Raw genomic sequence first — 11535 nt, 5'->3', positions numbered from 1 at the left:
CTGCTCAATATTGTTAGTCATCAGGGAAATGCAACTAAAATTCCGTAATATGATGCCACTTCCCCGTCACTAGGATGGTTATAATAAGAAAGGCAGATAATATTAAAATAGATAACATATGTTAAACAGATGTGGAGAAACAGAACATTCGTATACTGCTGATGGGAATGCAAATGATATAGCCAATCTGAAGAACAGTCTGACAATTCCTCACATGGTTGCACATAGAGTTTCTGTGTGTATAAGTTTCCTGGGGCTATCATACAAAGTACCATAAACTAGGTGATTTAAACAACAGAAATTTATTTTCTTACATTTCCGGGGGCTAGAAGTCCCAAATCAAATGTTGGCAGGGTTGTTTCTTTCTGAGGCTACCAGGGAGAATATGTCCCTTACCTCTTTCCTAGCTTCTGTAGCCACATGTCTTTCCAGTCTTGCAGTGTTCTGCTTTTTCTTGTCCTCTTTCCCCCATGCATTTCTGTGTCCAAATTTCTCTTCTTTTGAAGTTCACCAGTCATAATGGATTAAGGCTCACTCTAATGATCCCATTCTAACTTGATTACTTTTGTAAAGAACCTCTATCTAGATAAGTCACATTCTGAGGTACCAGGGGCTAGGACTCCCACCTATCTTTTCTGGGGCATACAAGTCAACCCATAGCACCATATGACTGAGTATTTACACTCATATATATATATGTTCCCAGGAGAAATGAAAACATATTTCCACACAAAATCTTCTGCATGAATGTTTGTAGCAGCATTACTGTAATAGCCTAAAGGTGGAAACAACTGAAATGTCCATTGACTGATGAATGGACAATATGAAATATGCTAATTATATTAACTTATTTTTTTCAATAGGTTTTTGGCTGGTGGTGTTTGGTTAGATAAATAAGTTCTTTAGTGGTGATTTCTGAGATTTTGGTGCACCCATCACCTAAGCAGTATACACTTTACCCAATGTGTAATCCTTTATCCCTCGCCCCCCTCCCACTCTTTTCCTGAGTCCCCAAAGTCCATTGTATCATTCTTATGTCTTTGCATCCTCACAGATTAGCTCCCACTTATAAGTGAGAACACATGATGTTTGGTTTTCCATTCCTGAGTTACTTCACTTAGAATAATAGTCTCCAATTCCATTCAGGTTGCTAGAAATGCTATTATTTTATTCTTTTTTACAGTTGAGTAGTATTTCATGGTGTGTGTGTGTGTGTATATATATAATATATATATATTATATATGCCATATATGAAATATATATATACCATATATGATCACATTTTCTTTATCCACTCATTTATTGATGGGCATTTGGGGTGGTTCATTTTTTGCAATTGCAAATTGTGCTGCTGTAAACATGCATGTGTAAATATCGTTTCCATATAATGACTTTTTTTGCTTTTGGTAGACACCCAGAAATGGGATTGCTGGATCGAATGGTAGCTCTACTTTTAGTTTTTTAAGGAATCCCTACACTGTTCTCCATGATGGTTGTATTAGTTTACATTCCCACCAACAGGGTAATCGTTTTCACCACATCCCCACCAACATCTTTTGTCTTTTGATTTATGATTATGGCCATTCCTGCAGAAGTGAGGTGGTATCATATTGTGGTTTTGATTGGCATTTCTTTGATAATTAGTGATGTTGGGCATTTTTTCATATATTCGTTGGCCATTAGTATTATATCTTCTTTTGAGAATTGTCTATTCATGTCCTTAGCCAACTTTTTGTTTGTTTTTACTTGCTGATTCATTTGAGTTCATTGTAGATTATGGATATTAGTGCTTTGTAGGATTTATAATTTGCAATGATTTTCTCCCACTCTGTGGGGTGCCTGTTAACTCTGCTGATTATTTCTTTTGCTGTGCATGAGCTTTTTAATTTAATTAAGTCTCATCTATTTATCTTTGTTTTCATTACATATGCTTTTGGGTCCTTGGTCTTGAAGTCTTTGCCTAAGCTAATGTCTAGAAGGGTGTTTCCAAAGTTATCTTCTAGAATCTTTATGGTTTCAGGTCTTAGGTTTAAGTCTTTGATCCATTTTTAATTGATTTTTGTATAAGGTGAGAGATGAGGATCCATTTTCATTCTTCTACATGTAGCTTGCAAATTATCACAACACCATTTGTTGAATAGGGTGTCCTTTCCCCACTTTAGGTTTTTGTTTGCTTGTCAAAGATCCATTGACTGTACGTACTTGGGTTCAATTCTGGGTTCTCTATTCTATTCCACTGGCCTATATGCCTGTTTTTGTAACAGTACCATGCTGTTTTGGTGACTATAACTCATCCCTTTTACAATAATTAATCCCCTTTACAATAATAACTAATAACCAATCCCTTTTACAATAGCTGCAAAAAACTAAAATACTTAAGATTATGCGAAACAAAGGAGGTGAAAGTTCTCTACAATGAAAACTGCAAAACACTGCTGAAAGAAATCATAGATGACACAAACAAATGGAAACACATCCCATGCTCAGGGATGGATAGAATGAATATTGTGAAAATGACCATACTGCCCAAAGCAATCTACAAATTCAATGCAATTCCCATCAAAATACCACCATCTTTCTTCACAGAACTAGAAAAAACAATCCTAAAATTCATATGGAACCAAAAAGAGCCCTCATAGCCAAAGCAAGACTAAGTGAAAAGAACAAATCTGGAGACATTACATTACCAGACTACAAACTATACTATTAATTCATTTTGAATGGTTATCTAACCTTTATTCTTGATATATACCCCACTTTGTCTAGTTGTCCTTTGTGTGATGTGTGTGTGTATAAATTATTTGCTAATAATTCTTATAATTATTATAAATAATAATGTTATTTGTAGACTTAGGAGAGATATTGGTTTGTAACTTTGTTTTCTTGTAATAGCCTTCATTGGTTTGGGTGTTAATGTTATGCTGTCCTTACAGAGTGAGTTGATAAGTGTTTTCTTCTCCTTTATTTTCTGAAATAATTTGCGTACTCTTCCTTTAATGTTTGAGAAAATTTACTAGTGAAAAAATTTGATCCTAGGGTTTCCTTTGTGGTAAGTTTTTAAATTAAGAATTCACTTTCTTTAACAGATACAAAACAACTGCAATTATCAATTTCCTTTTTTTGTTTTTGAGATGGAGTCTCACTCTACCACCCAGGCTGGAGTGCAGTGGTGCAGTCTTGGCTCACTGCAAACTCCACCTCCCAGGTTCAAGCAATTCTTATGTTTAGCCTCCTGAGTAGCTGGGATTACAGGCATGCACCACTATGCCCGGCTAATTTTTGTATTTTTAGTAGAGACGGAGTTTCATCATGTTGGCCAGGCTGGTCTCGAACTCCTGACCTCAGGTGATCCCCTGCCTTGTTCTCCCAAAGTACTGGGATTACAGGCATGAGTCACCATGCCCAGCCCCTTGTGCTAATTTTAGAAAGTTGTTTCTTTCCAAAGAACTTTCTTTTATTTAAATTGTTAACTTTTGACATAGTATCCTTAATAGCCCTTTATTACCTTATAATATTTCATAACTACTAGTATGTTTCTTTATAAAATTCTTGATTAATGGTTTCATGTCCTTTTTCTTCACTGGGCTTGCTACAGATTTAACAATATTATTACTATCTTCAATAAACCAACCTTTGATTTTGTTGATGCTCTATTCATTTTTTAATCTTATGTTTTATATTTCATTTATGTCTGATTCAATTCTTATTTCTTTTGTTCTCTTCACTTTCTGTGTAATTTGTCCTCTCTCTCCACCTTCTTAAGCTGGTAACAATAGATCATGGATTTTATATGTTTTCTTTTTTTGTGTCATAGCTGCATAGTGATATAATGTTCCTCTAAGGACTCTTTCTTTGTTGCATCCCACACAGTTTGATATGCATTACTTTCATTATCTTTTCATTGAATCTGTGTTCTAATTTTCTCTGTGATTTTTTCTTTGACCTAGGGGCTGCATAATTTTCAAATATCTTGAGATTTCTTAGACATGTCATTGTTCTTAATCCCTAACATTATTGTTATATCGGTGAACATACTATGTATCTTTTTAATACTTTTAAATTTATTGATATATGCTTTATGGTTCAGTATGTGATCTGCTCTATTTGTCTACCAAGATGCTCATCAAAAAATTCTTTATCTTTTTATTATTATTTTTTATTTTTAGCATTTACACTTGACTTTTATAATCCATATCTCCAGTGAAATTTCCTATCTGTGGCATGGTAGGATAATGGCTCTCTAAAGATGTCTATGTCTCTCGGAACTGCTTCTTCCTCTCTCTGCCCTGTCAAGGATGAAATTAGCCTTAGGTCTCTTATTTCCTAGGGAGGATTGGTATCTTTTTACATGTGGTTCATTACACTGCTCTGTGATCTCAGCTAGGCTTAAATAATAAAGCTGTGATTTTTGTCAGTTATCCAACTTCTTCTCATTCTTCTGATGAAGATGATGCTCATGGAAATTTTCACATCCTAATAAGATGAAGAAAGATTACATTTAAGATTTAATTCATGCATTTGATTGTATTTTCTACTGACATCCAGAACTAATTAGGACCCTAGCCGACCATAATACTCACAAGACTCTTAGAATGATTTTACTTTTTTCTCTTCTCCATCATTGCTAACTCCCATGATCTGTTGAAAATATTGGGAAATTTCTATGCCTGTACTGTTTTTAAGAATCAAGGCTTGACAATTTCCTGAAGCATTGTAGTCATACTGTCAACTATTCTTTGGGCTTTAATATAAATTTTACTAGTTTCTTTGTTCTACGCTCTTGTATATTTTATTTCCTTTCAGTTAGATACACTTTTATTAAGCTATACTTTCAAAAATGTTTTCAGGTAGTAACATTTTTAAAAATGTATCTATTCCTCCCTTTTCAATATAATTTTGACTTTGTATATGTTAGATTTGTAATTATTTTCCCTAGTGGATTTTAAAATATAATCAAAGGCATATAAGTGTACAATGTGAATCACATTCAAAGAACATGCTTATGCTAGAGTACTTTTCTAAGAAAGTGCTAACAAATATTGAACTCTCATAAAATTTTTATCATCTCTAAACAACTGGACAAAATAATAGTTTTTCAACAAACACTTATTGAAGTTTTTCTATGAGCCTGAGATACTGCACAACACTAAGATTCCAAGATGCAGAGATGGTATCTGCTCTCAATTTGGAAGGAAATAAATGGTTACGATATAGACTTTAAAATGTCTTAATAAATTCAGAATGTCGTGCTTACAAGTAGAAGACATGGCAAAACCAGTCTGGCCCAACATCCTTGGAGGGGCCCTCGTATCTGAGTCTTGAAATAAATTATACTTATCTTAACAAAAAAGAAATTGTGGAGGAACTTATTCCATGCAGTGGGAGCAGCAGTTCAAATACCCAGAAGCTAAACAGAACACAACAGGTTTTGGGAACTGCCGCTGCTGCATTTCATGCAGTGTGTTGCATATACTGTAGGGCATAGATTCAGAAGGAATTTTAGACCCAGGTGCCTTTGGAGGCTCAACCATTGTAAGATGGCCAAATCACACACATATGTGTGTGTGTGTGTGTACACATATATAATATGTATATTATATATATATATTTAAGAAGGCATGCCCTGCTAGAAACTATTTTGAAATACTTAAATAGCTAAACATGATCACAACATTAAGACATATCCGTGAGCCAAATTTAACCACAGCCCACGAATTTTGCAGTACCTGGTCTAGCTAATAAACATTGTGAAACACTGTGTCAGAATCTTGCCGTTGAACCATATGACAATGGACTTCTCTGACCTTAGTGTTCTCACCTGGAGCCACTTTTTAAGTTATAACTCTTAAAAAGGATGAAATTATAAAAATATTAAAAATATAAACTGAAGATGCATTATGTCATTGAGGATACAGGGAGCAACCAAAAACAATAATCATGACGATCAAAACTCGTGAAACATTTACTTTGTTTTCCATAACATTTTGATGGCATTTATTTTATTTTATCTGATATCATACTATTTTCATGCTGCCGTCTCTCCTACCAGAATTTAAGACTTGTAGGGCAAAATCTTTGATATTTTTCATCCAGAAATGTCCCACAGCATTTCACTAATGTTGCACAAATCGTAGGTAATTACAAATAATGGTCAAGGTTAATATTAGATTTTAAAAAGAGAAAAATTTAATTTTTGAAGACAAAACTGCATGCCTCAATAAATAATCTTAGGAAAACTGAATTTCAGAAAATCATCTTTAAACAAACAAAGCTAAACTATAATAAATAAGAGTGATAAACAAGAAAAGAAATGATAAACAAGAAAGAGCAAAAACTGATTTGTTTTCCTCATGGTCAAATACACTGAAATTGTAAGAAACAATTTTCCTTTAATATAAAAGATGTTCACATTTTCTGCTGCCTGGTTAGGATATACAACAACATGTTCTCTAAATTATATTATCTTTTGCCATTGATATAGTCCAATTTCAATGTATAAATACAATGGAAATATAGTACTAAGGCATGCCTGTTTTCTGGGTACTTTTAGTTGAGCTTTCTCTGTGCTCCCACATTGCTTTGTTTTTACCATTATTATAGGATTAGTTGTGTGTAATTGTGGTTAGCTCTTTATATTTTTTTTCTCTGCTATGAGATTAGGAACTCCACTTGGGCAGAAACATTATCTTATTGATTTTTATAACTAAGACTGTGCACAGCACTTGGCATATAGGTAGTGTAACTCGTAGTAATACAAATATGTGTGAAATTTCCATATCAGATTCGATTTTTGATTGTGTTGCTCTGGGGCTTCCAACCTATTACAGGAGCAATAACGGTCATTGTTTCTGGGAGAAAGGCAGACAGTAGCTAGAACAATAAAATCATGTCTCAGCTTTGACTGGTAGATAAGATTCTTGTGTCCCAAATAAGACAATAATCTTTAAAGACATTTTGGTCAGACCACAGGAGACGTTTTAAATTCTGCCAGTTCTTAATACATGCCACACTCAAATTCAGCATTTAACTATCAGGCAAAGGTAGAAGATTACAGTCTCAGCCAACATCTAACTGCAACCAAATGAGACTGAGTGAGAACTCTGCTCAGTCCTTCCCATAATCCCTACCCATAAAGCCTGAGAAAAGCAAAACACTTGCGTTTTTTTCACACCAATAATTTGGGTAATTTATGCCTCAAAAGGAACTATAATTAATTATAATTATATACATATAATTAGGATTATAATCTTAGGAAAATTGGGAATATATAATGGGAATTAACTAGTTAATCTTTTATTTAGGAGCTCTTCAAACATGTTTGTTAGTGAAATAATAGTATCATTTTCTGTTCTTGATTTGTTCTCATCTTAAAGTATTGCCTAGTATTTTCTTTCTATTTGAAAACTCCAGTTGATTTGTTCTAATCTTAAAGTATTGCCTAGTATTTTCTTTCTGTTTGAAAACTCCAGTTGGTTTTAATATAGTACTTATACATGAAGACTTCTGCATTAGTTTTTATTGCTATGCAGAAGTTTGCCATAAATTTAGCAGCTTAAAACAACATGAATTTATTATCTCACCATTTCAGTAGGTTAGGAGTTCTGCTTAGATGCCTGAGTCCTCCATTTAGTGGCTCAGGTGGCTAGAGATAAGATGTTGGCTTGGCTTAGTTCTTGTCTGGAAGTTCCAGGGAAAATCCAGTTCCAAACTCATTTTGGTTGTTGGAAGAATGTAGTTCCTGGTGATTACAGGACTGATATCTCCTTTTTCTTGCTGGCTGTTGACCAGGGGGCCATTCCTAGCTCCTAGAGGCTGTTTGCCACTCCCTACACCATGTCACCCTCTCTACAATTTGCTGGTGGCTTCTTCCATGCCAGCAGGAGTATGTCTCTATTTCAAAGTTCTGACTCCCCTTGTCTCTGTCCTCTGTACTCAGATTTAAGGGGCTCTTGTGATTAGACTAAGCCCAGTTGGATAACATTCCTTTCTTAAAGTCAAGTATACCACCTGACGTAACTCATCATAGCAGTAAAATATTTATACTCTGGGAAATTATGGCAGGTGTGTATGTAAGGGGCCCGAGATGTTGGGGCCATCTTAAAATTACCTACTTTAAGACTATTATGTTCTCAAATTTAAATGACAGTTTGGCTAGGTATAAAATTCTAAATATACAATTATTTTTATTTAATATCTTTAACATATTATTCCATTATCTTTCTACTACTAGTATTGCCGGAACAATTTGATGCAAATCTGATTATGCAGTATGGTTAGTCTGTTCTTGAAGCCTTTAGAATTTATCTTTAATTTTCTGCAATGTCACTCTAATGTGCACAGGTTTGGAGTTTTACTTGCCTCTCTTGTCTGATATTTCTCCTATTTAGGAACCCTTTCAATTAGTCTCTTATCTTTAACTTTACGGAAATTATTTCAATTATTTCTTCAATTACTTCCTCTTTTCATTTTTGTTTTTTCCTCTGGAATTTCTATCTCCTGGATATTCCAATTTCTATTTCTATTCTCCATACCCTTATACTTAAAAAAACTTTTAAATATATTATTAGCTGGTGCTTTCTCAGAGAATTCCTTGGTTTGATGTTTAACACAGTAATTTCTTTGTCTTTTTTTTTAATCTATCTGACTATTTATTCAAATTATTGTGGTCTTTATTTAAAAAATTTTTTTATTGCTTACCTTTCTCAATTTTTTCTATTTTTAAAAGTAATTTTAATTCTTGTTTCATATTGTTAATTTTTTCCTTTATACCCTTAGTGAAAATTACCAATATTATTATAAAATTTTAGTCAATCTATTCCAAGATTTCTTTTTTACACAGCATATGTTGCCCAGTTTGTTTTCTTCCTTTTGATGTAGTTGTACTTGTTAGGTTTCTAGATTTAGCCTGTGAGCTTAGTGTGTGTGTGTGTGTGTGTGTGTGCGTGCGCACGCGCGCACGCACGCATGTGCGCACATTTGTGATCTTCTACTTTGGTAATGTAATTGGGTAGTTGCCAGAATTGAACCCTGGTCTGTGTCAGTCCTGTGGTTTTAAGGAAAAGGTAAGAGGGAAAGCATACAAAAGAACTGGAAGCCTTCTAGACCTCTCCCACTTGCTGCTACCCCAAAAGGAAACTGCCCTTATCAAGGTTTTATTTTTATACCTTTAGAAAGAAACAGAATGGACAAGCAGAATTCTCTTTGTTTATCATTCGCCATCTCTTCATGCTCATAATGGAAGGGTGTAGAGAGGTTCATTCTCCATCTCAATTATTTCTGCACTGGTCTAAACCCATATTTTAAAAAGTTATTATACTTCTTTCATTATCAATAGGCAACCTAAAAATAGAAAACCTATTTCTTTGGTTTGCATTACTACTCCTAAATGCAACTGACTTAGATGGAAGCAATAGTAATTAAACTCGTACTCATATTCAAAGGAGTCATGTTAGTCTTCAAAATGCTACAAATTGATCATATTAATCATTTTTATTTATATCATAAATTTTATGAAGATATTAGTAATACTCTTAATATCTTTAGATGAAACCATTATATTGATAGGATGCTGTTACCTATAAGTGACAGAATAACCATCTAGAAATGTCTTAAGCAAAATGACCTTTATTATGTGACACATATTTGGACATTTAGCACAGGGGAGTTCCAGGTCTGCAGTGTAATAATGTTACTGTCTTGATCACTTTGGACCATAACAAAGCACCATAGACTAGGTGCCTTATATATGTAACATAAATTTATTTCTTACAGTTCTGGAGGCTGGAAATCCAAGATCAGGGAACTATTGAAATAGCATCATTGAGTTCTAGTGAGGATCCTCTTCCAGGTTGTAGACTTCATTGTATTTTCACATGATAGAATGAGAGCTAGCTAGTTCTATGGCTTCTTCTTATAAGAGCACCAATCCCATTCATAGGAGTCTAGTTACCTCCCAAAAGCCCCGCCTAAAATACTATCACATTGAAATTAAGCTTTCAACAAGTAAACTTCGTGGGGAGAAAAACATTCATTATGTAACAGTAATCAAGGACTTCAAGTTTTTCATTTTTGTACTTTGCCCTGCTCAGTGATTTGAATTTTAGCCTCAGCTTGCTTGCCCATACCTACAGGGTGACTGTTGCAGCTCAAGGCATCATGTCTCTACACGGCAGCATCCAAAGACAGAAAGAAGTAGTTTTTGAACTTCTTGTGTGTGTTTCTTTTTGTCAGGAAGAAAAACTTTCCAGAATTTCCCTGATTCTTCTGGCAAGGACCAAGTAATATCCCCAAATTCAACGAAAACAACTAAAGCAATTTTCCATAATTTTCTAGAATATTTACTTTCTGTTGTAGAAAGCAGGCTTTTCCAGCCAAGAAGATGAAGATATGGGACCAGGGTAGGATACAGATGACTTTTGGTTTGGAAACCAGCAGTGTTTGCCAAGCAAAGTATTAGAAAGACAATATAGGCATATAAAGATTATTATCCTCATTTTAGAGGTGAGAAATTAAGACATAGCACTTACTGTACTGAAATGCCATGACTATTAAAAATAAAGTACCTTTCAGGCACTGAGCAAAATATTAGGTTAGATAGCTCCCAGTGGGCCTCTCATGGCCATTTATTACTTTAGTGAGACTATGTAGTGATTTGGATCCATCTCTCAGTGTCAGGCTCCTATTAATTGAACACTCAAAACTGATATATTGATTCTGTTACCCTGTTTATCAATGTATAAAGTGTAATATAATTTTCATATGAAATGAAGTCTCTGTACTTATAAGACAAGTGCAATTTTTTCTCAATTAGTAGACTTAAAAGGGGGAAACAAAACTGAATTGGAAAATTGTTTTTCAAGCACAGAATCAACAAAGGAGACTAGCTGACAAGTCAAATGAATAGGATCAATGCAATATTGGGATCAGAATAACTTAAAGCCTGTTAACTAATGCTTCTCCAACTCTGGAGACTGCTTGGATAGGCACTAACAATGTTTAACTCTCATGCTTCTTTAAAAATTTGGCTCCCAACTCTCACTCACAGGCCTTCAGAGCTACAGACACTTGAACAGTTATTTACAGATGTTTTTCAGTGAGATTAAATTATTATTTGCAATCAATATTTACTTTAAAATAGTAACTATAATACTTTAGACAAGGTAGTATGGCAAATGCATTCTCAAACTGTTCATTTAAAGAAAATGAGATGATGTCACCAAGATGGTGGAATGAGAAGATAACCTGTTCATAGCACCCCATAACAAGAATTCTGCACCCATCCATAGTCAAACTTCTCTCTGCTGGAGCCTCAGGATTTAGAAGGGAGTTTATAAAAAACCCCAGTTGAGCCCAAGACCTTGGAAGGCCCTTTTGAGAGAGCAGATCCTGAGAGGGCCAGTCTCATCTCTGGCCCTTCTCACTAGAATCAGGGAACTTTTTCAGCTATGCTAAGATCTGTTGGGAGATGTGTCCCTGTCTAAGTCAATGAAATAAGCACTGCAACCTCTTTTTTATGACAGATCCTTTGGGGGCCT

The sequence above is a fragment of the Gorilla gorilla genome, chromosome 3, assembly GCF_029281585.2.
Source record: "Gorilla gorilla gorilla isolate KB3781 chromosome 3, NHGRI_mGorGor1-v2.1_pri, whole genome shotgun sequence".
In the NCBI taxonomy this organism is placed as follows: domain Eukaryota; kingdom Metazoa; phylum Chordata; class Mammalia; order Primates; family Hominidae; genus Gorilla; species Gorilla gorilla.
Note: the sequence above shows the minus strand (reverse complement) of the source record.